At 47.9% G+C, this 26,705-nt stretch overlaps 1 protein-coding gene across 9 annotated transcripts in view; it reads left to right on the top strand.

The window, feature by feature from the left end:
• CTIF (cap binding complex dependent translation initiation factor) overlaps nucleotides 1-26,705 on the top strand; it is a 305,014-nt gene that overhangs the window by 7,594 nt on the left and 270,715 nt on the right. The window contains exon 1 of one of the 9 annotated variants that reach the window (XM_057526383.1): nucleotides 23,665-23,765. The exons of the other annotated variants lie outside the window; for them this stretch is intronic. The gene's annotated coding sequence lies outside the window, so the exon portion shown is untranslated. Of the gene's footprint in view, nucleotides 1-23,664; nucleotides 23,766-26,705 lie in introns of those variants that run through there. 9 annotated transcript variants of the gene reach the window in all.

Below are 26,705 nucleotides of genomic sequence, written 5' to 3'. Positions count from 1 at the left end.
CAGAGTTTGTTGTTTGGGGTGTGGGGTGAGGTCAGCCAGAGAAGGTTCCCGTGAACAAGTCCAAAGAGGGGATTCCAACACTGATTTGGAATATTTTTAGTACCATAGTGGAGTAAAAATCTCGAAAACCTTCCAACTACCAAGCACCTAGAAATGCTGTATGAAATATAACTAGCATCCTTTCAAAGAAGGGCTGAGCTTGTCGAATGTAAGAGAAATCCCCAGGGAACTCAAAAGTGAGCGAGGACAGTAAGCTTGCACTGATGCTAGGCCAGGCCTGGGGGTGGGTTTGGCTGTGGGCGTGTTGAGGGGTCTCAGAACCAAAGGCAGCTGAGCCCTTAACAATGCCTCCTCCAGGGTCCGAGGTGAGACTGGGAGTTGGCATGGAGGGCCCTGCCTGAAACGGGCCCCTGCAAAGGTGAGCAGGCTTGGAGAGAGGATGGAATAGACGTCCGCCCAGTGGCATGGAAGCGGGAGAGGGGGAGCTTGTCTGTCTTGGCCTGGATTTGGGGTGGGGAAGAATCTTCCCTAGAAACTCGAAACCTCAGGCCTGTTGTGGCCTTGGATGACCACTACATGTGTAGTCCAGAAGTCCCCAGGGAATTAGCACATAAAGCCTTCGGGGGCCAGGGTCTTCCTGCCTGTGGGCTCCAGGATCTCATGAGTGCCGGGAAGATTCTGGGGTTCTTCACCCTTCACTGACTTGGGTCTCCACCTTGGAGAGATGCTGCAGGACCCGGGGGAGATGGGGGGTGCTGAGTGAGGAGGAGGAGAAAGAGGCCTTGGCGGGAACCTTTGAAAAGGGCCTTCATGACACTTATACACTGCTGAGGGCGTGTGCATGGCTGTGGAGAAAGGCTGCGGAGAAAGGCTGCACCTGCCCGAGGGCTTCATCTCTCAGCAGAAGCCTGCAGACGAGCCTGTCCAGGAAGGTGAGACGTTCTCCCCCGCTGTTGACTCAGGCCAGGTCTTTACAGACAAGCCTTCTGTCCAGGTTCCTCCTCAGGGTGGCCTGTGCAGATTCCAGCTGCTCCTGGTCCCACCAGACTGTGCGCCGCATCATCTGCCCTAAGCCCAGAGGCTTGAGTTCCTCGCATTTCAAGGAGTTTGTTGTTTGGGGTGTGGGGTGAGGTCAGCCAGCTGTCTCCACCAGCACTTGCTCAGAGGCTTCCCGTGGCCGGGAGTATGTGGCTTGACGAGGCAGTGCCTTCCCTCATTAGAAGGCTTTTGCAGCTGGAAGGCCTCCTGTGAGCCTCAGGCACTGCCCGGCTATTTCCACCCATCGCCCCTTCGGCCATGGGCTCTGGTGAGAGATGCTTTGGAGGCCTTTCACCATCTTGGTCGCTTTTGCTGGAAGGGCCTTAATTTGTCGAGCTAAGATTCTGTGAGAATCCAGCCAACTTCCATCCTAACTTCCTTAGCAAAGAGGGAGATTTTGAAGACGAGATGTAAGGTTTGCTGAGCTGGCTGTGATGCAGAAGTTCTGAGAAGCTTTGGCTCAGTGCTTTTCAGATTCCGACTAGAGAAGCAAGTTCCTTCCTCCAGCACCCAGAATACATTTCAGTTTGTAAATGAGTGACTCAGGAATCTGATGCAGGGAGCTGACGTTTATTGAGTGTCTGTTAGGTACCGGGTGCAGTGCTAGGTGTTGTCGGTATGTGTTACTAAATAAAAGTAACTTCTGTGAGGGAGAGAGAAAGGGCAGCAGAGCCGTGGATATGCCTTACTGTAGTTGTGACAATTGAGCCCTAAAGTTATTCAGAAAGAATGTGTGTGGTTCTATCCGGGAGTGGGTGGGGCAGGCATTCCCCATGCTGTTCCCTTATAGGGCCTTCCTCTGGGGTAGGCAATGTCATGATCTCACCACGAGCTGAGAACCCACAGGCCTTTGCCGTATTCATGGGTCATTTGCTGAGATGCTTACAAGTCTGAATCATGAGATCAAGAAAGTGGCCTGCTGGACAATCCACATCTTGATGTGTCACCAAACAGGACGGTGTTGACAATGACAGTGTTTTTCCCAGCATGCAAGGCAGAGCTTGCATGCAAGGGGGAGCTTGTCTGTCTTGGCCTGGATTTGGGGTGGGGAAGAATCTCCTCTGGAAACTTGAAACCTTAGACCTGTTGTGGCTTTGGATGGCCCCTACATGTGTGGTCCAGAAGTCCCACTGGTGTCTGTCTGCAGTGCCCCGGGCTCTTTGAGGAAGCAAAAGACTTTCCGCTCCTTTGCATTCACAGGTTGGCTGGCATCTGTGGGGTTCATATATTTAACAGGTGCCGTGTTGTGTTATGAGGAGCACGAGTTGCCTTTGTCGCGAGGTTGCATCAGCCAGCTGGATACACGGATGTGCGATCCTGACAGGGCCCAGTGGTGAAGGTCAGGGATTCTGGGAAAGTACCCAGTTTCTCCTCTTCTCCTTCCAAAAATTGTTCTTCATGCTCACATTCTACTGGTTTGCCTCAAACCTTTTACCTTAAGCCTGTTACCTCCGTTAACATTTGGTTTGGTTTAGCGGACATGCATCAGATGCCTGCTGTGGGTCGGAGGAATTCAGACGAACCTGGCAGGGTCCCTACTTCCTGTCTTCATCTTGGTGGGGAAGACAGAATGGCCTCGTTTGTGTGGTGTGGGAAGTACTGGGTAAAGAGAAAGAAAAGTGTGCTGAGGCAGCCAGAAGTAGGATGACTATAATTTTTTGTCCAAATGGAGGCACTTTTGAGAGTGACAGGGAGTGCCATTCATAATCATGCCAGGACACAGATATAAAGTGGGACTGTCCTGGGCGAATGGGGGCTTATGGCCACATGAGCCAGGGAGGGTGAATGCATGTGGGTCATACCTGACACTGTCATCAGTCCTTTGTACTACAGGATGCACGTAGGCCTGATGGAGGGGAGGGGCTTGGCTGCAAGAGAAACTGGCATCTGTTTCCTGTTTTTCTGGGGCTAGAGAGGAAAGCTTTATCTGTGGGGACTGTGGACTAAGAACTCTGATGGGTCTCAGTTTACAGCCACAAGGTTCTATCTTATATCTCACTATGATCTCAGTTTTGGGGTTGGAGATGGAAGTTTGGGGAGATGAAAACCACCTGGTTTGTAGGATGTTATTGGCTACAGGTAAAAGAACGCTGGACTAACAGTGGCTTAAAAAACAAGATGTTTGTAGACTTATCTAGCCAGAAGTCTGAATGTAGGGGTTCTAAAGTTGATTAATTCAGTGGGTCAGTGATAATTTTAAGGACTCATTCTAACCTTCCAGGCAACCATTTACAGCACATTGGCCTCTGGCTCAGGCTTGACCCCTCATGGTCACAGCATGGCTCCCACTGCTCCACACATCACATTCTCACGTAACTGTATTGGAAGGCAGGCAGGAAGGTGGGTTTCTCCTTGTGTCTTAAAAAAATTTTTTTTTCTAATTGAAGTATAGTTGATATACAGTATTATATAAGTTACAGGTATACAATATAGTGATTTACAATTTTTAAAGGTTATATTCCATTTATAGTTATTAAAAATATTGGCTATATTCCCCACGTTGTACAACATATCCTTTAATTTGTTTTATACATAATAGTTTGTACCTTTTAATCCCCTGTCCCTATAGTGCCCTTCCCCACTTCCCTCTCTCCACTGGTAACTACTAGTTTGTTCTCTATATCTGTGAGTCTGCTTCTTTTGTGTTATATTCACTGGTTTGCTGTATTTTTTAGATTCCAATATAAGTGATATCATACAGTATTTGTCTTTCCAAGTCCATCCATGTTGCTGCAAGTGGCAAAATTTCATTCTTTTTTATGGCTGAGTAGTATTCCATTGTGTGTGTGTGTGTGTGTGTGTGTGTCTGTGTGTGTGTGTATGCCACATCTTCTTTATCCATTCATCTGTTGATGGACACTTAGGTTGCTTCCACATCTTGGCAATTGTAAATAATATTGCTATGAACATTGGGGTGCCTGTATCTTTCAAATTAGTGTTTTTGTTTTTTTCAGGTATATAGTCAGGAGTGGAACTGCTGGGTCACTTGGTGGTTCTATTTTTAGTTTTTTTGTGAAACCTCCATACCATTTTCCACAGAGGCTGTACCATCCTTGTGTCTTAATGTATCAGGCATGAAAACCTTGCCCAGAATCCCCCTGCTAGAATTTACTCTCAAGTTCCATTGAAGAGAAATGGGTTGTACCTCACCATGGAGGCTGATAAAGCAAGTTTTGGTGTTTTCTGCCTCATCTATAGGAAGAGGGAGAACTGCTTGCGAGGAGGTGGAGAGGGGGATCATGGTTAGGTAAGCAATGATTGTTTACCTCACCAAGTTTCATTGTGATTTTACTTATTCATTTGGGGATGTATCAGCTTTATTGAGATATATTTTTTTTATAAAATAATTTCTTATAATATAATTCGGCATTTGCCCACACCTGAGGTAGCAGCTCTAGATCTGCCTGATGTGACCATTTGGACCTATGGTTTGACAGTTTGCTCCTTCCCTATAAAATTAATTTTTTCAATAAGGTAGAAATTATCCCCACCCTGTGCCAGATACCTTTCTAGGTCTTTTAAGGATGTGGGCTTTGAGTTATATCAGCCAAAGGGTATGGGGAAAGGGTTGATGGTAAGTGATATGATGTGCTTTCTTCCTCTAGGTTGACTGCAGTCTCATTCATGCCAGAGAGAAACCAACCCCGGGGGCAGCACACCTTAAAAGATCCCATGTTGAGCCAAAGACCTCTGCGTCTTTCGCCTTATCTTGTTTCCATTTCCCATGAGACCCAGGTAGATGGCAGGTGATGGTGAGGGTGAGGAGAGGGTGGTGGCCTCGTTCTAGGATTCTGGAGACTGAAAACAGAGCGGTAAGAACAAGGATGAGGTTGGCCAGGCTGCTTGTGGACAATCTCAGGGCCCTGGTTTTTGATCCTCTGGCAACCCAGCCCCTGGTTTATCCCCACAGGGTTTTAATGATTTTAGTTACCTCATTAGAGCTAAGTTTACTTAATGTATCTGTAATAGATTTTAAAACCAGAAAAGCAGGTGAGTGTCTTTGAAAGTTCCCAGTTACTCAGCTGCCTGCTCATGACCTCCATAGATCTAGGAAGCCGAAGCTCTCTGGCTCTAGCATTCAGATGGCCAGGAAGAGGCCTTCAGATCCCAGTGGCTGAGGACACCTTGAGTACCCTGACCGCTATGGATGGGCGGTTGTCAGCAAAACCGGGGGTTATTACCCCCCGGTGCTCTTATGAGGAGTGGGAGTGGGCAGGGCTAATGCACTTCTTCTAATGGGGGCATTGAAGCAAGAAGAACTAGGTGACTTGGCCAAGGTCACATACCACACTCATCAGTGAGAAAACAAATTAAGGGCTGGTTCTCCATTCAGTAAACCTCCTTTCTCTGCCTTAAAGTACGGCATTCAGACCACTGATGGGGAGTATAGGCTGATTTTCAGTCGAGTATCTAGGAACAAGTTAACAATTTAAAGCTGCGTATTCATTTAAATGTGCATTAAAGAAAGAAAACATAACTAGTACATGGAACTTGTGATTTCATTATTGCTTAGCAGGAAGCTTAGTTTAATAAAAAGTCAAGACAAAGTCAATAATAACATTACACCTGGTACCCAGCTATGACAGAAAACTCCAAGGTGGTGAATTTTGGGAAATGCTGCCAAAATCAAGTTTGGGTTGGGCTTCTGTCACTTGGCACTGGGTGAGTTCTGAATAATACATGACCGATTTCAGCCCAAGGCTACCTCTTTTCATGTAACAGATGCGGGTTTCTAAGTATTGAAACTTAGAAACAAAACTTCTATACATGTGATTGTAATTTGGATTCATGAAAGGTGGTCATCACCTAAAGACACCTAAAGACAACCTAAGTAAATATTGTTGTAAAGCAAAGAATCCTTTTATATAGTGTCCAGTTTCTTTCAAAAGCAAATTTAGACTTTTAAATAGTAACTTATATTATCCAGGATTTTGATGACCAGAAACTTCTTAATTGGCACCTGAAAAACTTCAGCACAATGAAGGTTAATATATTTAATTGTCAGAAAGATCATCTTAGCATCAAATGTGCTGCAATAAAGAATGTTCTGTCTGACATCCTTTCTCCAACCAGTGATAAGTACTCTTGTCTAAGGTTAACTAAGGGGTGCATTTTAGAGCTAGCCCATCCTATGAACCCGACAAAGTTTTACTATCTGCATTTGAGTAAATTCCGATTATCTAGAAGAGTTATGTTGAAGCTGAGGCAGTCACTTGTAACACCAGACTCAACATCTTTAGGCCAGCATATTCTCTTCCATACTGTGAGCAATGGTGACCCTATTTTCTGAACCCAAAATCAGGATATGCATTTGAATATTTGAAATCAGGACTTCTCCCACCTGTCATCTTACATCTACATCGGGACTCTGAGGTCTCATTCTCAAATTTGTTGATGTGCTCATGCAATTTCAAAATTCTCTTTTTTAATAAAAATGTTTGTCCTTTCTTCAGATCCTCCTGAGACCTACTTTCTCTTTCTACTTCCCCCCCAAATATCTTAGCTTTTCACAGTTCTGCTCCCAGTACGATGTGTATGGGGGTTTTCTACACCACCTGGGGGTTTTCTACACCACCAAGCAATTCTCTGACACCAGCTGGGTGTCCTACAATTCAACTCAATTCTTCTAACACTACCTACCTAGAGACAGCATCAGATCCCACAGGTTAAGGGCTCAGTCCTACGTCTAGAACCCCCGCACCCCCCCAAACTTCAGATGCTATGCTTCTGACTGGCTTTCAATGACCCTGCTCCTTGGGTCCTATTAATTTGGTAGAGCAGCTCACAGAACTCAGAGAAGCATTTTACCTGTTAGATTACTAATTTCAGGAACAGTCAAATGGAAGAGATGCGTCGGGCAAGGTACGGAGAAAGGGCCCAGAGTTTCCATGCCCTCCTGGAATACACCACTCTCCCCAAATCTCCAGATGTCCACCAACCTGGAAGTTCTCTGAACCCCATCTTTTGGGAATTTTAGGAAGGCTTCATTACATAGACATGCTTGATTAAATCACTGACCATCGTATATCGATTCAATCTCCAGCCCCTCTCTCGTCAGGGGTGGGACTGAAATTTTCTACCCTCCAATCACATGGTTGGCTCCCCTGGCAGCCAGCCCCCATCCTTATGTTTCCAAAGGTCACCTCATTAACATAAACCTAGTTGTGGTGGAAGGGGTTTGTTATGAATATCAAGACACCTTTAAAGCTCTTACAAATTCCAAGGGTTTTAGGTGCTATATGTCCGGGATGGTTGAAGACCAAAAATATAGTTCTTATTATAAATCACAATATCACATTCCTTTATTAATATAACAGAAAATTAAATATGGTGTCTGCATTCCTACCCCATCTCCCAAAATCCTAACAAACAAAAGAATATTTTGCTGTGTTATCTGTGGGAGCAGGTGGCTTTGTAGCCTGAGCAAATGATTGAAATTAAGGAGCCTATTCTCCTTACTATTGCTGTGTAACAAACCATCCTAAAACTTAGTGGCTTAAACAGTGATAATCCTTTATTCTGCTCAAGAGCCTGCCATTTGGGCAGGGCTCAATAGGTACAGCTCACGTCTGTCTGCTCCACGTGGTATCAGCTGAGATGGCTCAACCATCTGGAAGGCTGGAAGATCCACTTCCAAGATGGCTCATTCCTGAGGCTGGCGAGTTGTCCTGGCTGTTGGTTCTTCTCCGTGTGGGCTTCTCCACGGGTCTGCTTGGGCTTCCTCAAGGCATGTGGCTGGGTTCCAAAAGTGAACGTCCCAGGAAACAGGAAGGAGAAGCTGCGATTTCCCAAAGGCTTGGCCTGGAATCCTCGGTGTCTCTTCCATACACCATCCGTGGAGTAGTCACCCAGGCCAGATTCAAGAGGAAGGGACATAGGTCCTATTTCCTGATGGGTGGGGTGTCAGAGATTTGGGGGCCATGTTTTAAAGCACAGGAACTGGTCTCACAGGAGAGGAGTGTCCTTCCTTCTTGCAGGCCTTCACGGATGTTTAAAGTTCATCTTCTTGCAGTCTTTTATGGGGGGATGAAAAAAGAAATGCCTGTAAAACCCCGTTTGTATCATTTAAACACTGTTATAGTTAGTAAATGTCCGTTTTATATTCTAGTCCTTTAAAAAGTGGCTTCCCCTTGTCACAGGTATGTGGGCATCTTCATTTAATCAATCACTCCCAGAATTGCTGAAATAGAGGCGTGCAGGCACTTGGCCTTGGCAGTGGGAGTCGTCCCCAGGCAGGGCTATCCACAGTTACTGGCCTTCCTGGAGCAACTCTCTGTGGCAAAAGCCTGCACTGGCTGCCAGCGGCCTGCAGAGATGAATAGGGAGACACCCCGCGCCGTGCCCACCTTCAGGGAGCCCAGGGTTGTACGGTAGATGGACAGCAATGGCCTCAGTGTCACTTTTTCTCAGGGTGTCCTTTTCCACTGGTGAAACACAGAGTGAGCATGTCTGCTCTGAATGCAGTGGGGCTGACTTCTCTTTCCCTTTCTGGGGCCCTTGATTTTAAAGTGTGCCCTGGCCTGGAGCTCCCCACTCTGTTTTCCTCATCTGTGAAACAGGGAGTTCGATCCAGTCCAGGGGTCAGCAAACTACAGCCTGCCGACCAAACCAGCCCAATGCCTGTTTTCCTAAGTGACATTTTACCGGAGCACAGTCACGCCTGTTGCTTTATGTACAGCCGTGGTTGCCTTTTGCTGGTCGCAGCAGGGACCATATGGCCCACAAAACCTAAAATATTTACTCTCTGGCACTTTACAGAAAGTTTGTAGACCCCTGGTGTAGAATAATGGTTTTCAAACTTCACATGGTTTTCAAACTTCACATTTCCAAGAACACATGGTTCTTTCTTCAAGTAACTTTACCAATAAATCAATAAATTTACCAATAAATCAGTTCTTTTACCGATAAATCAATTCTTCTAGTACTTGTGCCATGCACTGTACCAAGTACTTTTAAATTGTCAACCTATTTTAATCCTTATAAAAACCCTGTGGGATGGGTAATATTATCATCCCCATTTTAGAGAAAATTGAGACAGAGTTAACGGAGAGGTTAAGTAACTTGCCTAAGGTCACACAGCTAATAAGTGGCAAAGGCAGGCATTGAATTTAGCAGTCTGGCTCCAGAGTTCATGTTCTTACCCACTGCTCGATGCTGTTCACTGGTGGCCTGATGTGAAACGAGGGAGGCCGGATGGAACTGGCGTGGGGATGCTCAGCATCTTCCACTCGTCCTTTGGCTTCTCTCCCTGCAGCCCCCAGAACCCCCGGGGCCATATCTGATAACCTCTGCAAGGTTAGCAAATTATAGGGTCCTAAGCTAACATGTAGAGGGGACTTTAGCTTGTTTGGGTTTCCCCAAGAGGAAGTGATCCTGGTTGCTGGGATCTCAAGCGAGCCTGGAACTGTAGAGAGCTCTGCTCCCTGGGAATGAGGACTCCAGACAGATGATTATAATTATGCCCAATAAAAATGAGTGCTCGGAGACCAAGGTCCACATTTCAGAACAATAACTGGAAGAAGCCATCTTTCGATTAATTGCAATGCCCCAAACAAATATTAAAACTAGTAAATCTACGTGGAGTCAGTTCTCTGGGCCAGAGTGATTTACCTCAGAATTGAGCCATAACGTTCAGCGAGGGCCAACTTGCCACACTGAATGTCACCTTCCCAGCTCCCTCCTACCAATAACCAATAAATCAGCCCAGGGGAGTTAAAAGATGAGTGGCAGCATTTCTCGGAGAGGTGGGAGCCTGGGGCTGCCGAGGGGCCCTTGGGGGTCTTCCTCTGTGCAGATTAGCTGCCTTGACTGAGCCCACCTTCCCCATAAAGGGCAGTTTTCAGGGAGGAAACACAGCCTTCTCTGTCCTTTGGAGCAGCAGAGGTGAGGGTGACTCACTTTTATTGCCAGTGGGAAGCTGACCTTGATCTTGGTGCTTAGTTTGAAGGTGATTGGGATCTTGGAGGAGAATTTATTCTGTGGTGTTGTGGCTGGTTTCAATAATGGTATCTCTTCAATTTAGCGATTTAAGAGGATTCCTGATTCCTAGGGACAACCCCCTGGGCCTGTAGCTCCTCTGCCCTGTACAGAAGGGTCTCTCCTATTGTGAGGGTTTTGCTGCCCCTGCTTTTTCTCCTAGGTTTGTGTGCAGTGGGTTTGGGACCCCCGAGGGAACGTAGGGCGGGCTCTTTCTGGGTGCTCCCTTCCTGCGCGGGGTCCCTGGCCTTGCCTCCTCCTCCTGCCTGCACACCTCTCTTCCTGCCCCCGCTCCACCCCGCAAAGGATGAAATAATCTTCCTGACAACCAGGAATCCCAGTTCCTTTTCAGAGATACTCTCTTTGGAGGAAAGTCTTTTTAAAAAGTCTTCCAGTTTCTTTTTGACTGCTTTCAGGCCACGCTTTGCTGTCCCTCAGTTTTTTCAGATCGGGGTTTTCCTTCTTCTCAGAGCCAGCATTTTGGAAGTGTTCCCTCCTGGTGGCCGCTCTCCCCGCATTCCTGCCTGTTTCCAGCGTGACCGGACTTGATCGCTGGGTGTCCCAAAGGCTAGAAGGTCCTAAAGCAAAAGGGGCTTTTGTGGGAGTGGGTGGTACCCCTTCTCTTCCCATATGCTTTGCCTGCCGCCTGGTTGGTAGTGGGGGCCTTGTGGGCCTGCGGGTTGGGACTGCAGGTGTGGAGGTGGAGGCCCTGCAGGGGTGGGCTTGGGCGGGGCACAGTCTTGGGGCAGCTCCATATGCTGTGGACGGCCCCCTGCCCAGGCCTCTGTGAAGGTCCCCAAAGCCTGGCTCTAACTTAGCCTAAAGAATATTTGACCTCCTCCATCTCACAATTAACTGTCGATGGAAAGCAGCAGGTACTTGAATAAGTGAAGCTGTTTCTTTTAGGGGATGTTTCGGAAAACAGAAATTTGGTTCTCATTGAAGATACCTTACTAGTGTGTGTGGTTGTGTTTTCAACAACTTACAAAATGTTAATTAAAATATGCAATATCCACTGCATTAAAGTACGTTTGAAGTGAAGAATCCTCTCCACCTCCTCACTTAAATACTGTGTTAAGTTTTGCACATTGTATCCCTTTTCCCCTTTAATAACAATTGGTTGATTGGCAGCTGTGCTAAATAATTTTGTATACTTAATTAGCTTGGTTTTAAAATTTGTTTCGAGTCCCGTTTATTACTGATGTCACCGCTGTTTTCCACAGACCCCGATCCCCGCAGCTCTGTCCTATCACCGCCTTCATCGGCGGCACCTTCTCTGCAGAGAGTACAGTTGGCCCTCTGTATCCACAGCTTCTGCATCCGCGGATTCAACCAACCTTAGATCCAGAATTCTATGGAATCCAACGTTGGTTGAATCCGTGTATTCCCAGGGCTGGTTCTAAGGGACTTGGAACATGTGCAGATTTTGGTTTCCCTGGGGGGTCCTGGAACCAACCCTTCTGTGGATACTAAGGGACAACTGTATCTAGTTTTAGTTGTGCCTCCCTCTGTCTGGGGTTTCCCTTCCCTCCTCCTAAAGGAAACACCTGAGAAATCGCCAGGACCGTTGTACCCTTAAATAACATCAGTTGCCACTCATTTGTGTCGTATTTTATGAATTTACCGAGTGCTCTCATGCCCCATATGTGGGGTAGGCTGGTGTTATAATTATGGCCACTTGACACAGATACTCTGAGAGATTAAAAGTCTCACATAGGACTTGGCAGCTGACATCAGGACCAGAGGCTATATCCTCTCACTCTCAATCTAGTGTTCTTTCCACCACACCATGGAACCAGCCATAGACACCAGGGACGAGGCCTCTATGCTTTAGTTCCTTCGTCTGTAAAGTGCGGTCATAACAGCGCCTATTTCATGAGCTTTTTGTGTGTGGGGATTGTCCCCACAAGGGTTGGGGGCCAGGTGGGGGGTGGTCCAGCCGCAGCACAGTGGGGACATCCTTCCGTGGGAGAACCAACCTCATTCCACTGCTCACTGTTGGAGGCGACAGCTGGGACAGCAGCTGCTGCCTCTGAGGCCAGCCTCTTCCTCTCAAATGCCTCTTTGAGAGGCATTTCCCTTTGGAGTGGGAGTCCTTTCCTCATCCAGAAAAAAATGAAAGCTTTGGAAAGGCTGCAGAAACCGCCTTATGGACAGCTCTGGGTAGAGGACAAGAGAGGGACTTTGGGGAAGGGATTAATACTGCTGGCGTTGTGTCTAAAGGACAGTGCTTCCTGGGCACTCCTATTTGGCTTACAAAACCCCACAGCCAGCAGCCTACCTCACTCGGGCCTGGCTGAGAGACTGTAGATTTTGATTCTCATTCAATCATTAAATGTTTTAAAAGTCCGTGAAACAGATAGTCAAAGAGTTAATAGTCTTATTTAATCAAGAAATTTATTCAACAGATATTTTTTATTTTTTTGGCCACGCCATGCAGCGTGTGGGATCTTAGTTCCCCAACCAGGGATCGAACCCGTGCCGCCTTAAGCACTGGACCTCCAGGAAAGTCCCTCAACAGATATTTTTGAGCAGCATCTATGTACCAGGCTTTTTTCTAGGTGCTGGGAATATAACAAGTGAACAAAACAGATAAATTCTTGCCCTTGAGGTCTAGTCTTATAATAGGAGGTCATCTTTAAAGAAAGACCTCTCAAATCTTTAAATAGTAACTCGTGGAGTTACACAGGCATTGGTTTAAGGATCACTGGCTTTGTGCCAGAGAGGCGGGGACAGTGGGGTAGTTAGGATGTCCAGGGACAGAGGGAAGGAGAAACCGTGTCACTAAAGGCCAGTTGGGCAGAGGAGACATCCAGCACTCTTCCAATGTGGCAGAAGTCAGGGAAGAATGGGATTCTGTTTATGAAGTTGAGCTCGTAAATAACTATTTCTGAACATGTTTATGTTGTGGAGGTAACTTATCCATGACTGGTCTTCTGATAGACCAACAAGTGTTACTGAGTGTTTTCTTTGTGCCCAGGTACATGGGGCTTGTGGGAAGATGTGTTCCTTTCCCTGGAGACTAACATGGTTAAGCAATTTACAAACAAAACAAGGGCAAGTCTGTTCAAAGTCACTTCATATGGCTGGGCCTGAGAGCACCATGGAAAGAACTCATTGAGAGTAGTCTGGGAAGGCTTCCTGGATGAGGTGGCTCCTAGCTAGTCAGAAAGAAGTGGGGAAGGTGTTCTCAGAGATGTGGTTCTCAGATGTGTAAATGGAGCACATTGCCCGGGACTGGGAGAGGAAGCCAAGATCAGAACGTGGCCCTTCCCCACCCCTTAGAGAGGAGAGCATGTGTAACCAGGATCCATTTGCAGGGAAGCATGTCATGATTCTTAGAGCGTAAAAGCTGATCATTACTGGGAGAAAGAAGAACACTTGTCACCCAGGGCAGAGGAAACTGGAGTTTAATAAAGTCAGTTGCTTGTTGGGTATCAGATTCTGTCCTTCCATCATAAATATTTATTAAGAACCTACTGCATGCCAGAACTGTGCTGTGTACAGAGGGCCATGCGGTAGTCTCCCCTGGCCAGAGAGCCTTCAAAAGCAATTTTCGAAGTTGAGCGCTTCATCCCTGCCCTGAAGGCTTGCACAGACGAGTGGAAGAAGCAGACGAGTGGAAGAAGCAGACGTTCACACACAGGGTGGAGGGAGACGCCCAGGGCACCTTGTGAGTCCCCGGAGAGGAGCCTGGCCCAGCCTGGGGAGTCAGGGAAGTTGCCTTATGAGAGTGGTGAATAAGTTGAGAACTAAATGAAAGGACGCAGGGAGGGGAATTAGTTTGGCCAGCAGGTGGGGACAGGAGTGTTTAAGGCAGGAGGGACATCATATGCAAAGGTCTGGCAGTGAGAATGTGCATGTGTGGGGGTCATTCAGGGTCATCTGAGGACACAAACTTGGAGAAGGGTGGAGGGAGGTGAGGAATGGGGCTGGAGTGTTGAGCAGAGGCCAGAGTGTGAAGGACACACAGGTGGAGGTGAGTAAGCCAGACCTCGCCCCAGCTTTTTTCTTGCACTTTGGGGCAAGAGATCCTGTGACAGATGCCTTCGGCTCGAGAGACCACAGTACTGGGCAGTCTGGACACAGCCTGCCCTTAGCCCCACTCCTCCCCCCTATACCTGGTGCTCTGAGGGCTCATTCAGCCCCCTCATTGGTATCCAGGTTGGAGGATTTGTTCTTTGATTCTGCTGTGAGGTTTGGATGGCCTCCTTGCCCTTCACACTGAGTTGCCTGGCTCTTTTCTGGGCTGTGATGCCTCTGTTTCCCTTCATGCCAATGCAGAACTCTTCAGAGCCTGGCAGCCTTTGTTGTTTAGGGTATATAAACTCAAAGGAACCAATCCATGAGTATTGGTTAGTAAGAGACATCAGAAATAACCAGGGCTTAAGTAAGATAGAGATTATTTCTCTCTTGCATAAAAGAGGCCTGGAGGTAGGCTGGCCGGAGTTGGTATGCTGGTTCCATGGGCCTTAGGCTACTTCCATCTTTTTGTACCACCATCCTCTGCATGTGGCCCTTTTATTCAAGGTCACTCAAGGTCCAACAGTGTTGCTAGAGTACCAGCCATCACACAGGGTCATTCTGGGAAGAAGGAGGAGGAACTGGAATCAGTTTTCATTGATTACCCCTATCTGCAAGGGAGGCTGGGAAATGTTTTTCAGCTGAGCACTTCACTTACCCAAGGTTCTGTTAGTAAGGAGGAATGGGAGAACATATATATTGATTAAGCAGCTAGCAGCCTCTGCCGTGGCATGTTGTAGCAGGGAGCCAAGGAGGACGAGCAGCTCCCTGAGGGTGTGGCTCTGTGTTCCATTTCTCTCTGTGGCACTCAGCCCTGTGGCGCATAGGAGATGCTGCTGACCGGGCAGATGAATGTGACAAGACGCAGGGGAAACTCCACTTCCCATTAGTCATCCATAAGCCCAGAGGACTCAGAGAACAGCAGGACTGTGCATGGGCTGAGGGCCTGGCCCCACTTCATACTTAGACAAGCCGTTTACTTCTTTGAGCCTCAGTTTCTCCATCTTCAGAAAGGGAATAATCGTACTCCAAAAGATTTGTGACAAGGATCAAATGAGTCAATAGACTATACATAACTCTATAAATGGAGGTTTGTGGTGGTGATTTGCAGGGGGTTTTTTTGTTTTTGTTTTTTATAAATTTATTTTATTTATTTTTATTTGTGGCTGCGTTGTGTCTTCGTTGCTGCGCGCGGGCTTTCTCTAGTTGTGGCGAGTGGGGGCTACTCTTTGTTGCGGTGAGCGGGCTTCTCATTGTGGTGCCTTCTCTTGTTGCGGAGCACGGGCTCTAGGCGCATGGGCTTCAGTAGTTGTGGCGCGTGGGCTCAGTAGTTGCGGTGCACAGGCTCAGGAGTTGTGGCTCGCGGTCTCTAGCGCGCAGGCTCAGTAGTTGTGGCGCACGGGCTTAGTTGCTCCGCGGCATGTGGGATCTTCCCGGACCAGGGCTCGAACCCGTGTCCCCTGCATTGGCAGGCGGATTCTTAACCACTGCACCACCAGGGAAGTCCCTGATTTGCAGTTTGTTTAGCTCCTCAGACTCTTCCCCTCCCTGTAGGTAAAGTCTAGAAGATTAAATGATTTTTCTGAGCTCAATTATACACACTGACTTCTCTCATAGACTCCACCCCACCCACCCAAGCCACAGGAATCACAATATCCCCTTGTGTTTCCAGACATCTTTCTTCTGAAGAGCTCAAAGCCTTAATTATCTCTGGACCACCTAATATTCCAAGATACAGGGAGGGGCAAGAATTATTATTTCTATCTGGAAAATGGACAAGTAACCCACTCAGGGTCAGAGCTGTAACTAAAACTGGGTCTTCTGACTCCAAACCCAGAGCTCTTTCTCCCGAAATAGTATTTACAGACCTTTTGTTTTAAGGCAACAGATGGAGCTCTTTAAAATAATCCTTCGTCAGGGGCCCAGTGCACAAAACAGGAAACAGAATGCCACTGGCTGCCCTGCCCCACAAGCCACCTCCCTGGAAAATACCCCTAACTCTCCCCAGGGCCCCAAGGTGGGCTGTCCTTGGTCCTTCAGGAAGCTTCCACTTCCCTAACTGCCCAATGCTTCATGGGTTTTGAGTGCTCTGGGTGGATGCAGGAAGTAGAAGCCCAAGCCCTCCCCTTAGTTGGTGAGGTGAGCAACTTGGTCATCGGGTGACAGTGAATAGATGTCATCACACCTTGGCTTGGTTCCAGCCTGGGGTGGAGACCCTCACAGTCCGGCCCCATCTCCCAACCCAGCCCCGACTCATCGCCCACTCTCCCAGTGCTTTACCCTAAATAGATTCTCAAGGAGTTCTTTCATGCTCGAAAGAATTATAAATTATGTGGTAAAACCACATACCCCCAAATACAAGTAATTATAACTTATTATCCATTTTTCCTTTTATATTTTTGAATGCTTTCTTACTATGTTCTTGCCAAGCTTCCTAACTTTTTAATGAATCTACCCTGTGTTCTCATCCTGCCTTCTCTATAGTCCACATTGATTATCTAATAGAAATTTAATTTAAAAAATTTGAAGAAGTAGTACACTTACACAGTTAAAAAATAAAGACAAAATGAAAAGGTATGCTTCGGCAACAACCCAAATGTCCACCAACCAATCAATGGATAAACAAAATGTGGTGTATCCATACAGTAGAATATTATTCAGCTGTAAAAAGGAATGAAGCACTGATACATGCTACAATTTGGATGAACCTTGAAAACATTATGCTAAGTGAAAGAAGCCAGACACAAAAGTAACATATTGTATGTTTCCATTTATATGAAAAATCCAGAATAGGTAAATTCATAGAGACAGAATGAAGGTTGGTGGTTACCAGGGGTGGGGAGGTTGCAGGAATAGGGAGTAATTGCTTAATGGGTACTGGGTTTTCTTTTGGTGTGATGTAAATGTTTTAGAACTAGATAGAGGTGGTGGTTACACAGCAATGTGACTGTACTAAGTGCCATTGGATTGTACAATTTAAAATAAAACGGTTAATGTCATGTTATGTGAATTTCACCTCAAGAATTAAAAAAAAAAAAAGATGATACGATCTGTGAAGTATGGAAATATTGTTTTCACTTTGTCCCTGTCCATTTGTCCCTTCCTTCTTGCCCTACTCCCTCCCTGGAGGTAACAATTTTTGAAAAAACTTTTTATTATTAAAAATTCCAAAAGATGTAAAGGTAGACAGAATGGTTTAACGAATGACTGTGTCCCCACCACCCAGCTTCCTCAGTTGTCATCTCACCACCAAGCTTGATTCTTTTCCAGTGTCCATTCTCCTACCCCTGGATTATTTGAAGCAAATCCCAGACACTATATTATTTCACTCATAAATAATAAATCAATATATATCAGTAAAAGAACGGTTTTTTAAAAAACACAGCCACAATATGTACCACTTTCAATAATATTTTGTTTCTCCTTTCGGTTTTTTTTCATGCACTCTAAGGAATACATTCTGATGTTTCCCCTTTCTTACATCAAAGGGACCATACTGAAAATGCGATTCTGTACCTGTTCCCTTTCACCTTACAGAACATTCTGTAGATGTTTTCTCTATCAGTGCACAGCGATCCTCCTTGTTTTTTTCTGAGTGTATAATATTCTATCATATGGCTATATGCTAGTTTATTCACCCATCCCCCGTTTCTGGTGGTTTTCAGTCTTTTCCTTTGGATAGTCTGAGCAGGACGCTTTGCAGACTAAGGGGTCAAAGGCAAATCGTATTTGGCTCATGGTCTTGAGAAACCTGGATTAGGCAGATTCTTCAGAGAAGCAGAACCATTAGAGAGAGAGGGAGAGAGAATCCTCCTGGGGTTAGCTTGGGTTTCCCTCCAACATGGTGGTCTCAGTGGGCGTGGCCTTATTTCAAGGTGGCTCCCCTCCCTCAGAGCACAAATGTGAAAGCCTCCAGGTCTTCTTCAGTCTTAGGCCTGGAAAGAGCATCGTGTCGCTTCTGCTGCATTGCTGAACATCCAGTTGCACACTGCGAAGTGTGGACACTTCCATCCCTATAGGGAATGTAGTAGAATGTCTGCATACTTAATAAATATTAGTCGTTTTATTAGAGCAGTGGACTGTGAGACCCCGCTCTTGGGATAACTTCCTTTGTGACTTAGCCCAAGACCTACTCCTTCTCTGGATCTCTAAAATGGGGATAATAGAAATACTGCCGCCAGGCCCAGGTCCAAATGAGATAAGACAATAATAGCTGTGAAAGGTGTTGGCAGCTAAGTGTGGCAGGGTTTTTGGAACCTCCCTCCCTGGAGCTCCCACCCCCAGACACAAGTCCTGCCTCTGCTGCTGGGGGCAGGATCTGGGGGTGCAGGAGACAGGTCCTGGGTCCTCCTCCTGAGATGTCCAAGCAGGCCACCAGGCGGGTAGGTGGGTAGGACTTGAGTCCATGAGGGACAAGAGGAAAACTTGCTGAGTGTTTAATATCCATCAGGGGCTTCATGGCTTTTATATCTTTTCTCATGAACCCACATAGCAGTTCTGTAAGGCAGTGACACTTTTGCCCCTTGGTGATACAGCTGAGTGACAGCCAGAATTCCAGCTTAGGCCCTCCAGGCTCCAAACCCCATGCCCTTTGCCCACAAAGCTGGCTGGAAAGAGAGACTCTTGGCAAAATACCAGAATTTTCCTTACTGTGAACACTGTTGACTCTAATTAGATTAATTTTCACTTTTCTTTTACCTCTGAGGGGTTGATGATACAGTGGGATTACAGCACTGCACTGTGAGTAGAGCTGTGAGTGCTGGTGTGAGATCCTCCGAGCCCGAGAAGCAGTCAACTTCACATTTAATTTACCCAAGTGCCCTGCTGAGGAGCCCTCCTCACCCACGACAGGGCAGGGATGGTTGACAGAGGCCCAGCCTCTTGGTCTGGCTCTACTCCCCTGGGATGTTCCCTGCCCACCGCCCCCCAGGCCATGAGTATCACAAATGGTCCCTGCCCGGCATGCATTTCTAGAAACGCTGCTCTGAGCACACGTTTGTGCTGGGTTGTGGCCCTAGCCCCAAGCCCTGGTTAATCCGAAGTAGTTAAGGCAACTGCTTATGGGGTCTCCTCTCTCCAAGGTAAACTGTGGAAGTCAGGGCTTTGCCTGGATTAAGGCCTTAGCAAATGCGAGTGCTTTTCCAATGCCAGTCTTGCTTTTTCACCACAGGGAGCCAAAAATAAACATTTGTGGAGGGCCCAGGGCATGTGCCAGGTGGGCCCGAGCTAGAGAAATGTATGTGCTAGAACTTAGCCTCAGACAGAACTCACTGAAGAATAATTCCAGTTTGTGGATTGTCCCTCCTTGACCTTGGACAGCAGTGCCAGCCCGCAGGACACCCAGGTGTTGCCCGCCTGCCCTGGCGCGAGCGGGTGCTGAGGGGTGGGCCTGCCTTCTGAGAGCTGTGAGTGTGCGGTCACTCGCGCCGAGGCTGCCCAGGGCAGCGCTGACCTTTGGAAGGGCAAACAAGTGGCCTTTGGGGCTTTGCCGGGTCAGCCGCCAGCCCAGGAGAGAAGCACTTAATACAGCGTGGCGTTTCCCCCTTCTCCCCTGGCCTGACCATTTCTACTGGGAAGCCAAAAAGGCATAAGCATCTTAACAGTAACTGAGGTGGTGCTGGGCCTCCTGGTACCTTATGGCCCTTTCCTGAGATGGGCCTTGCCTTTCATCTTCGGACCTTTGCCTGCCTCCCCACATCTCGCTGGCACCCTCCCCCGGAGCCTCTCATTTTCCGAGTCCTCTTTCTGTGCAGCTCGATACCTCTGCCAACACAAACGCCAGAATGAGTAGGCGAAAAACCACCTCTGGACGGAGACTCTTCTTGTTTCCAGATTCACGGTGCCAGCGGAGGCATAACTGTTTAATCGCTGACACTGTCTCCAGCAAGACCAAATAAAACCCAGCCCCGTGGAGGCCCAAGTCCAGGATGTGACACAAACAAAGGAAACAAAGGAAAAAGGACATAGGTAGGATCTGGTCTGCTCAGATGCACCTTTTAAAATTCTTCTATTTAGGCTCCAACCCCCTATTCTACTTCATAAGCTTGGTGCTTGGGAATTTCAAGCCTTGTCTTTTGTGTGGATTTGGTTTCCGGCTTTCTCTATCCAGGGGATGATATTCCAAAATGTTGAAATTGCTCATTATTCTTAACACCTCGAGAGCCGCCGGGGTGGCCTGTGTGATGAGAGCAGTTCACGTCGCCACCACAGCAGATGTGCTCACGGAGCCCCCAGGAGAGCGATCTGAGGGGAGTTAGCGAAGTGGAATCACTGCTCCTGCTTGGGCAACGCACCGGAAAGTGGGTGTGACCAGAGGAGCTCTGTAAGGCCTAGATGGGCTGTCAGAGTCACGGCCTCCGTTCCCCACAGGAGGAGAAGCATCTGCCAGAGCCCCCCGTGTCATGGTGACAGACCGGCCTGGGCACTCAGACGGCCTCTCGGACACTTGAGGTTAGAGCTATGAGGAGAAAACCACAACAAGAAATCGTGGCTCTAGAAAAACACTTCCTTGTCCACTGGAGGCGAAGAGTGTGGGTAAAATGGGATCTGACGTGTCCCTGCCTGGGGACCAGAGAGCGGTGACGGAGAGGGAATTCCCAAAATCCACCCTTTTAAAGTAGGTGACTTTGGGGACTTCCTGGCGGTCCAGTGGTTAGGACTCCGCGCTTCCACTGCAGGGGGCGTGGGTTCGATCCCTGGTCAGGGAACTAAGATCCTGTGTGATGCGGCCAAAAAAAAAAAGTAGGTGACTTTGAATACATTCACAATGTTGTGCAACCATCACTTACTATCTAGAACATTTTCTAGAGACATCATTTTCTAGAAACTCATCACCCAGAACATTTTCATCCCCTCCTGTACCCGTGTGCAGTCACTCCCATTTCTCCCCAAGTCCCTCAGCTCCAGGCAACCTCTAATCAACTTTCTTTCTCTGTAGATTTGCCTATTCTGCACATTTCGTATAAATGCCATGACTTTGCCATGCTATTACACATTCCTTCTTCAGCATCGTGCCAGCACCAGCTCTCTCGTTTATTTTCATAAATTTCCCATTTCACAGTGAGAGAAGGTGAGACAGCAATACTCCGTTTTCACAAATACTGCAGCTGATTTTTTTGTAAAAAAATTTCAATCTTTTGGAAAAATCCTGAGATCCAGTACAATTGCATAACTTACCAGCCCTGCATCTGAAATTACACTTTGCTCCTTGTATTTGCAAAAATAATTCTTGCCACCCCCTTAGATTTGGGGGCTTTAGTTTAGTCCTGCCCCCCTCATCTCCACGTTCCAAGAGCTTTTCTTCCCATTTCTGTTCTTTTCAGCTGCCTGGGCCTGGGTTGGATCTGGAGGCTCCCCTCTCCTTGCTGGGTTCCTGCAGACTTTCTTTCTGGCATTTCTGTCACCACTGGCATTTCCTCTGAGGGAAGCAGGCCAGGAATAAAGAGCAGCCGGCGAGGGGAGGGAATGCTTTCTCTGTTGGCAGAAATGGAGTGAAGCAAGTGTCTGGGAGGACGGGGCTCCCATCCAGTTTGCTTCCTGGGGTCAGGCAGCCAGCGGCCCTTTACCTCATTTCTTTCTTTTTATTGCTCATGTGGGGCTGGAAAGCTAGAGGGTGTGTCCCTCCTGCAAGTGTTTATTGAGCTTTAGGTAAGTACCTGGTACCCAACAAGGTGTTATTACCTGTCGCTGGGAGAAAAAATGGCAGACGGGAAGGAGGTAAGGCTCCACACAGGAAGAGAGGTATGATTACATGGCAGAGGGTGTGCTTGGGAAATAAGTGCTGGAGACTTTTAGGGAAGTGGGGGGGTCAGTGTGGAACAAGGCAGGGGAGGCCTTGTGTCTGAGGTGGGTGCAGTGGCCCTGCGGGATGGGGGTGGGATTTAGAGATGGGAGGAGGGGGACCCATTTTGGAGGGAATGGGTATCACTGTTCTTCTCCCAGAGATGTCTGGTGTGACTTGGCATCTGAGAGGCCAGGAGGAGAAAGACCCCAGAACGAACCTTCCCAGAAGCAGGAGGCGGGGCCAGGGCGTGCGGAGGCCGGTCTCCGAGTGGGAGGTAGAGCCTCTACCCTCTGCCCAACGGGGAGCCATGATAAGACTGTACAAAGACCCACTGACAGCTTATGGGGCTGTTTGGGGATGAGTCCTGGGACCCGAGGTAGAGGTTTGGGTCCCAGAGTCCTGGGACCCGGGGCAGCTCTCTGCACCAGCTGCCTGTGCCAAGGCCATCAGGTGCTGGCCTTGGTGGCGCAGGCAGCTGGCGCAGAGAGTTGATGGCAGCGTGGATGACGTAAAGACATCGGTAGGAACAAAGAGGAAGGGGCGAGATTGAAAGACCTTTGGCGGAAGAGCCCTCAGGGCTCACGGCTTTGGTGAAGGAGGCGCCTGGGAGCGGTGTTGATTCTGTGTGGTCCTCAAGGCCTCCCTGCCGTGCCTCCTGCGTCAGGGTCCCCTCTGTGTCTTGGATGGGCTTCTGAGGCACGCTGGGTCAGGTGCACCTGCCTGCCGCGTGCTGTGTGCTTCCTGGCACAGGGACAGTCTGTGTCCCTTATGGCCTCCCAGCCAGCAGGTTATCGAACAGTAGCTGTGGTAATGATGGCGGGGGTTAGGAGGACCAGTACTCTTGGAGGTAATAATGTGATCACTTGGAGTATTGAGACTAGTGGAGATAATATCACCATTTGAGCGGTTACTGTGTGCTAAGCATTTTACCAGCGCTAGTTGAGTTAGTCCTTGCAGTAACCCCATGGGTTGGCCCCATCTTGCAGGTAGGGAAACGGAAGCAGGGAGAATTAAGTGATTTTCCTGAAGTGGCACATCTAGCACAGGACAGAGCCTAGACTCAGATCCCGGTCTCACGGCTTCAGACCCTACGCTCTCGCTCGCTCTCCTCCACCCGTCTCAGAAGAGCAGGCTCTGTCACTGTCTGCTGAATCGCGTTGATGGTGGTTGTGCCGATTTAGAGCTGGGTGAGTGTGTGTCAGCGCCTCCAATATGCCGAGGACCTGCCCCTCACTCCCTCTCCAGCCTTGTCTGTGGCGGTGGGTAAGAGAGGAGAGAGGAAAGCGCTGGAGAGGAAATGCCCACCTTCGGGGCAGCTGGGCAGCAGGACAGGGTGGAACCTGTGCACAGCCCAGCAGCGGGTATGGCTGGCCCCCCCCATCCCACCTGGCCCTAGGGAGGGTCTCCCTCACTAGCTGTTGGGGCCAGCAGTGCTTGGAGCACTGGCCAGAGAGGTTCTTAGGCGAGGAAGGACAGAGAGGTGGACCAGGGAAAAGAATTTATGTCCAGCTGGTAGTCTGTAGAATTAGATGCTGCAGAAAATTTTAATGAATGCTCTGTTACCTTAATTTTCTTAGAGTGTGAAGTCTTTAGACATCATAGGGATGAGAGTGATACCAGATGCAGGAGAGCTTTGAGTTCAGTTTGCATTGTTTCTAGACTTGCAGATTGGCAGGGGAGGGGCTTGGACTATTTTAGATGCTAGTTCTGTAATGAACAGACAGCGTGCCCACTGCTACACGCTCTCCTTACTCACGCTTTATTGTAATTAGTGTCTTAATCATCTTCAAACAGGATCATAAGGTCTGTGAGGGCCTGGAACATGCCTGTCTCATTAGCTGCCCCATCCCCTGTGCTGGGCACAGGATCCTGGTGGGAGGATTAATTCACCTGGAGGGGTTGCAGAAGGTGCCAACGACTGGATCGCTGACCAGTGAGAAGTTTGGTAGGTGGTGGCAAGAGCTTGACCAAAGCATGGAGGACAGGGGCGAGGAATGTGTGTGGAAGGGCAAGTGACATTGGGACAAAGTTGTGGACTGCTGGAAAAAGGCAGGACAGGTCCTGAATATCAAGTCACTTATCTTGTCTTTAGGGAATTAGGGCTGAAAACACATGTCGAAAGAACATGAATGTTTTCTGATGCTGGTCTTTCTGTAGACACTACTAACTTATGCAGCGCCTTTGTCAGAATTAGGAAAAGGCATCCCTTATCTTGGTGGATGAATTTTGAAGAAAGCAACCCCTCCCTCTCGCCCCTCCCCCAGGTGTCTGCAGCCTTGCTTCAGGGCACATGGTCTGACAAATGGGATATGTGCTGACTCTCAGCCTTCACTCAATGTCTTGCGTAGATGTCTTTGAGCAGTACGCAAACTGCACAACTGTATAAGGTCACCCTTTTGAGATTTAAAGTCTGGGTTTAGGCTCTTGATCGGAGAATGTAAGGTGGGAAGCCTGTGTCACTCAACTCTGATCATCCTATTTATTTACACCTTTCTCTTGGCCCGATGTCGCTGTTCTTTCCACAAAGAAGCAGGAATTGTTACCACTGGAGGTCAGAACCTTTATAAGCACATTGTCCACAATTCCCAAATATTGGTCCCGGACCCCAAAGAGCATTACTCTCACCCAAGGAGCTTATCAAAATGCAGATTCCTGTTCCCCGGACTCACATGGTATGTGACTCAGGAGGCAAGACAAAGCCCAAGAATCTGTATTTTTTTATGGAACTAGCCCATTTCTTCAATTTATAAATAAGGAAACAGAGACCAAGAGAGGGATGGTGACTTGCCCAGGTGCGTCTGGGGTGGGGTTGCGACCTGATCCCACTCTGGTGACTTTCAGTGCAGGCCCACCTGCTCCCAACCCCCCGCCGGCTCCTTCCCAGCTCCTCCATCTCTGACAATCTCCAAGGCCGAGAACCGGCTCTGTACCACTTGGTTTGCAGATCATGCTTCCTGTAGCCATCAATTTTTTTTCCCACTCTTAATAGTAACAGTACTTTACTGAAGTATAATTTATATACAGGATAATGCATGAATCTTAAGTGCATAGCCTGAGGGATCTTGACAAATGTTTATATTCGTGTAACCATTGCCAAGATCAAAATGAAGATCATTTCCATCATGCCGGAAGATCATCAGTGGTTCTAAAATCATATTAGCAAGGCTAGTGAGGATGGAAGGCACCTGTTCAGGGGACAGTGACCGCCTCTCCCGTTTGGTCCCCATGTGTCTTGTATTCTCTGCGGTTTTCCTCGGACAGGTGGGGCCTGTGTGGGGGACAGGGCTCAGGGAGCAGCAGGAATGACTTGTTGCCAGATTTCTCAGACCTAAAACAGCTTCACACACCAGGGCCAGACCGAGCTGCAGGATCAAAGTGGTACATCTACTTGGAGTACAATCTTCAATAGCATTTGAAGATCGTACCAAAAAAAAAGTCTGTCTTGCTGTTGAAATAAAGAAAGGCATAGAGAGCAGAACAAAAATCATTTGGATGCTGAAGATAAAAAGTTACCTTTAAAGAAAGCTCCCACTTGGCCTGGGCTTCTCTCACCCCCTCCTGGGACCCTGGGGTAATGCAGACTCGCTCCCAGCCAGTGCCAGCCTTGGGGGAGTTCACAGAGTGCCCGTGTGTGGCATTGCTGGGGCCCAGCAGGGGACCCCATGGCTTTCTGTGAGGTTGGGTGGAACCTGGTAACGCAGCCTGGACACACACACCACACATACCCCTGGGGGGTGACCTGCTGGGCAAGATGCCAGCACTGGCTCCCTTGCAGACTTGGCGGACGGCCCATCCTCAAAGGCTTGCTTTGAAGAGTCCATCTCTTCAAAGCCATACTTTTAGGGCACAAAACTGTGGACAAGGACCTGTGGGATATTCATCCCATCCCTTGGCAGGGCTGGAGCATCCAAGAGATGCAATCTGCTCCAGCCTTGAGAGGCTCCCTGGGACTTTGCTAAGGGACACTGACCGTTGTTTCCACTTCCCAGGGACAGAATCGCCTCAGAGCAGATGACCCAGCTGCTGAGAACTCCTACTGCTCAGCGGTGCTCTGTTTCTGTTTCACATGCTCTTTCCTTCATGCTTCCTTTTCCTGTCTCAACTGTATGACTCTCTATAGCTGAGTTAGAAAAAGACAATAACAGCCTACAGGTATTTCTGCCTTTGGGTGGACTCTCATTTGTGAGTGTTGTGGTGTCGTTACCTATGCTGACTCCAAGAGCTAATGGCTTGACGGAAGATGCCTGACCTGTGGGTGTGACCTCTGTTCTTATTTTCCTTAGAGATATACTTGTAGGTGAATGTCAAAGACGTCTTTGGTTATTTTCTTGACTGATTTTTTTTTTTTATTCCTAAGTATGCATACATTAAAGGGTTTTTAATATTTGGGCAAATGGCCCTAGAGAAGACAGGTTGTACCCATCTTCATCCCCATTAGCTGAGTGTGAGAATACCAGTTTCCCCAACATTGGGTGTCGGTGTTCCTTTCCACTCCTCCAGATTTGGTGGGTATGAAATTATATCTCATTTACCTTTGCATTTCTTTGATTACTAGTAAACTTGAAGATTTTTCAGGAATTTATAGGCCATTTATATTTCTTCCTTTGTAAATTTACTTTTCATGCTCTTGGCTCAGTTTTTCTATTGATGTATTTTTCTTTAATTTTAGTTAGAGGTCTTCATTTATAGATTAAGGCCTTGATTTATAGATTTTAAAATGTACTCATCTCTACCTAAACTTGGAGGCTTGGAACAAATTAAATTAGCTCCAGAGTGGCAGTAGGTCATCACTGGCCCATCCCCAAAGTGGTCTTTGGGAGAGTTAGGAAAAGTGCCCCTCTCCTGCAGACACAGCTCAGTTCCTAAGCGTAGGGCTTGGTGAGTG

This window comes from Balaenoptera acutorostrata, chromosome 13 (assembly GCF_949987535.1).
Source record: "Balaenoptera acutorostrata chromosome 13, mBalAcu1.1, whole genome shotgun sequence".
Classification (NCBI taxonomy): Eukaryota; Metazoa; Chordata; class Mammalia; order Artiodactyla; family Balaenopteridae; genus Balaenoptera; species Balaenoptera acutorostrata.
Note: the sequence above shows the minus strand (reverse complement) of the source record. Positions and strands in the feature narration are given on the sequence as shown.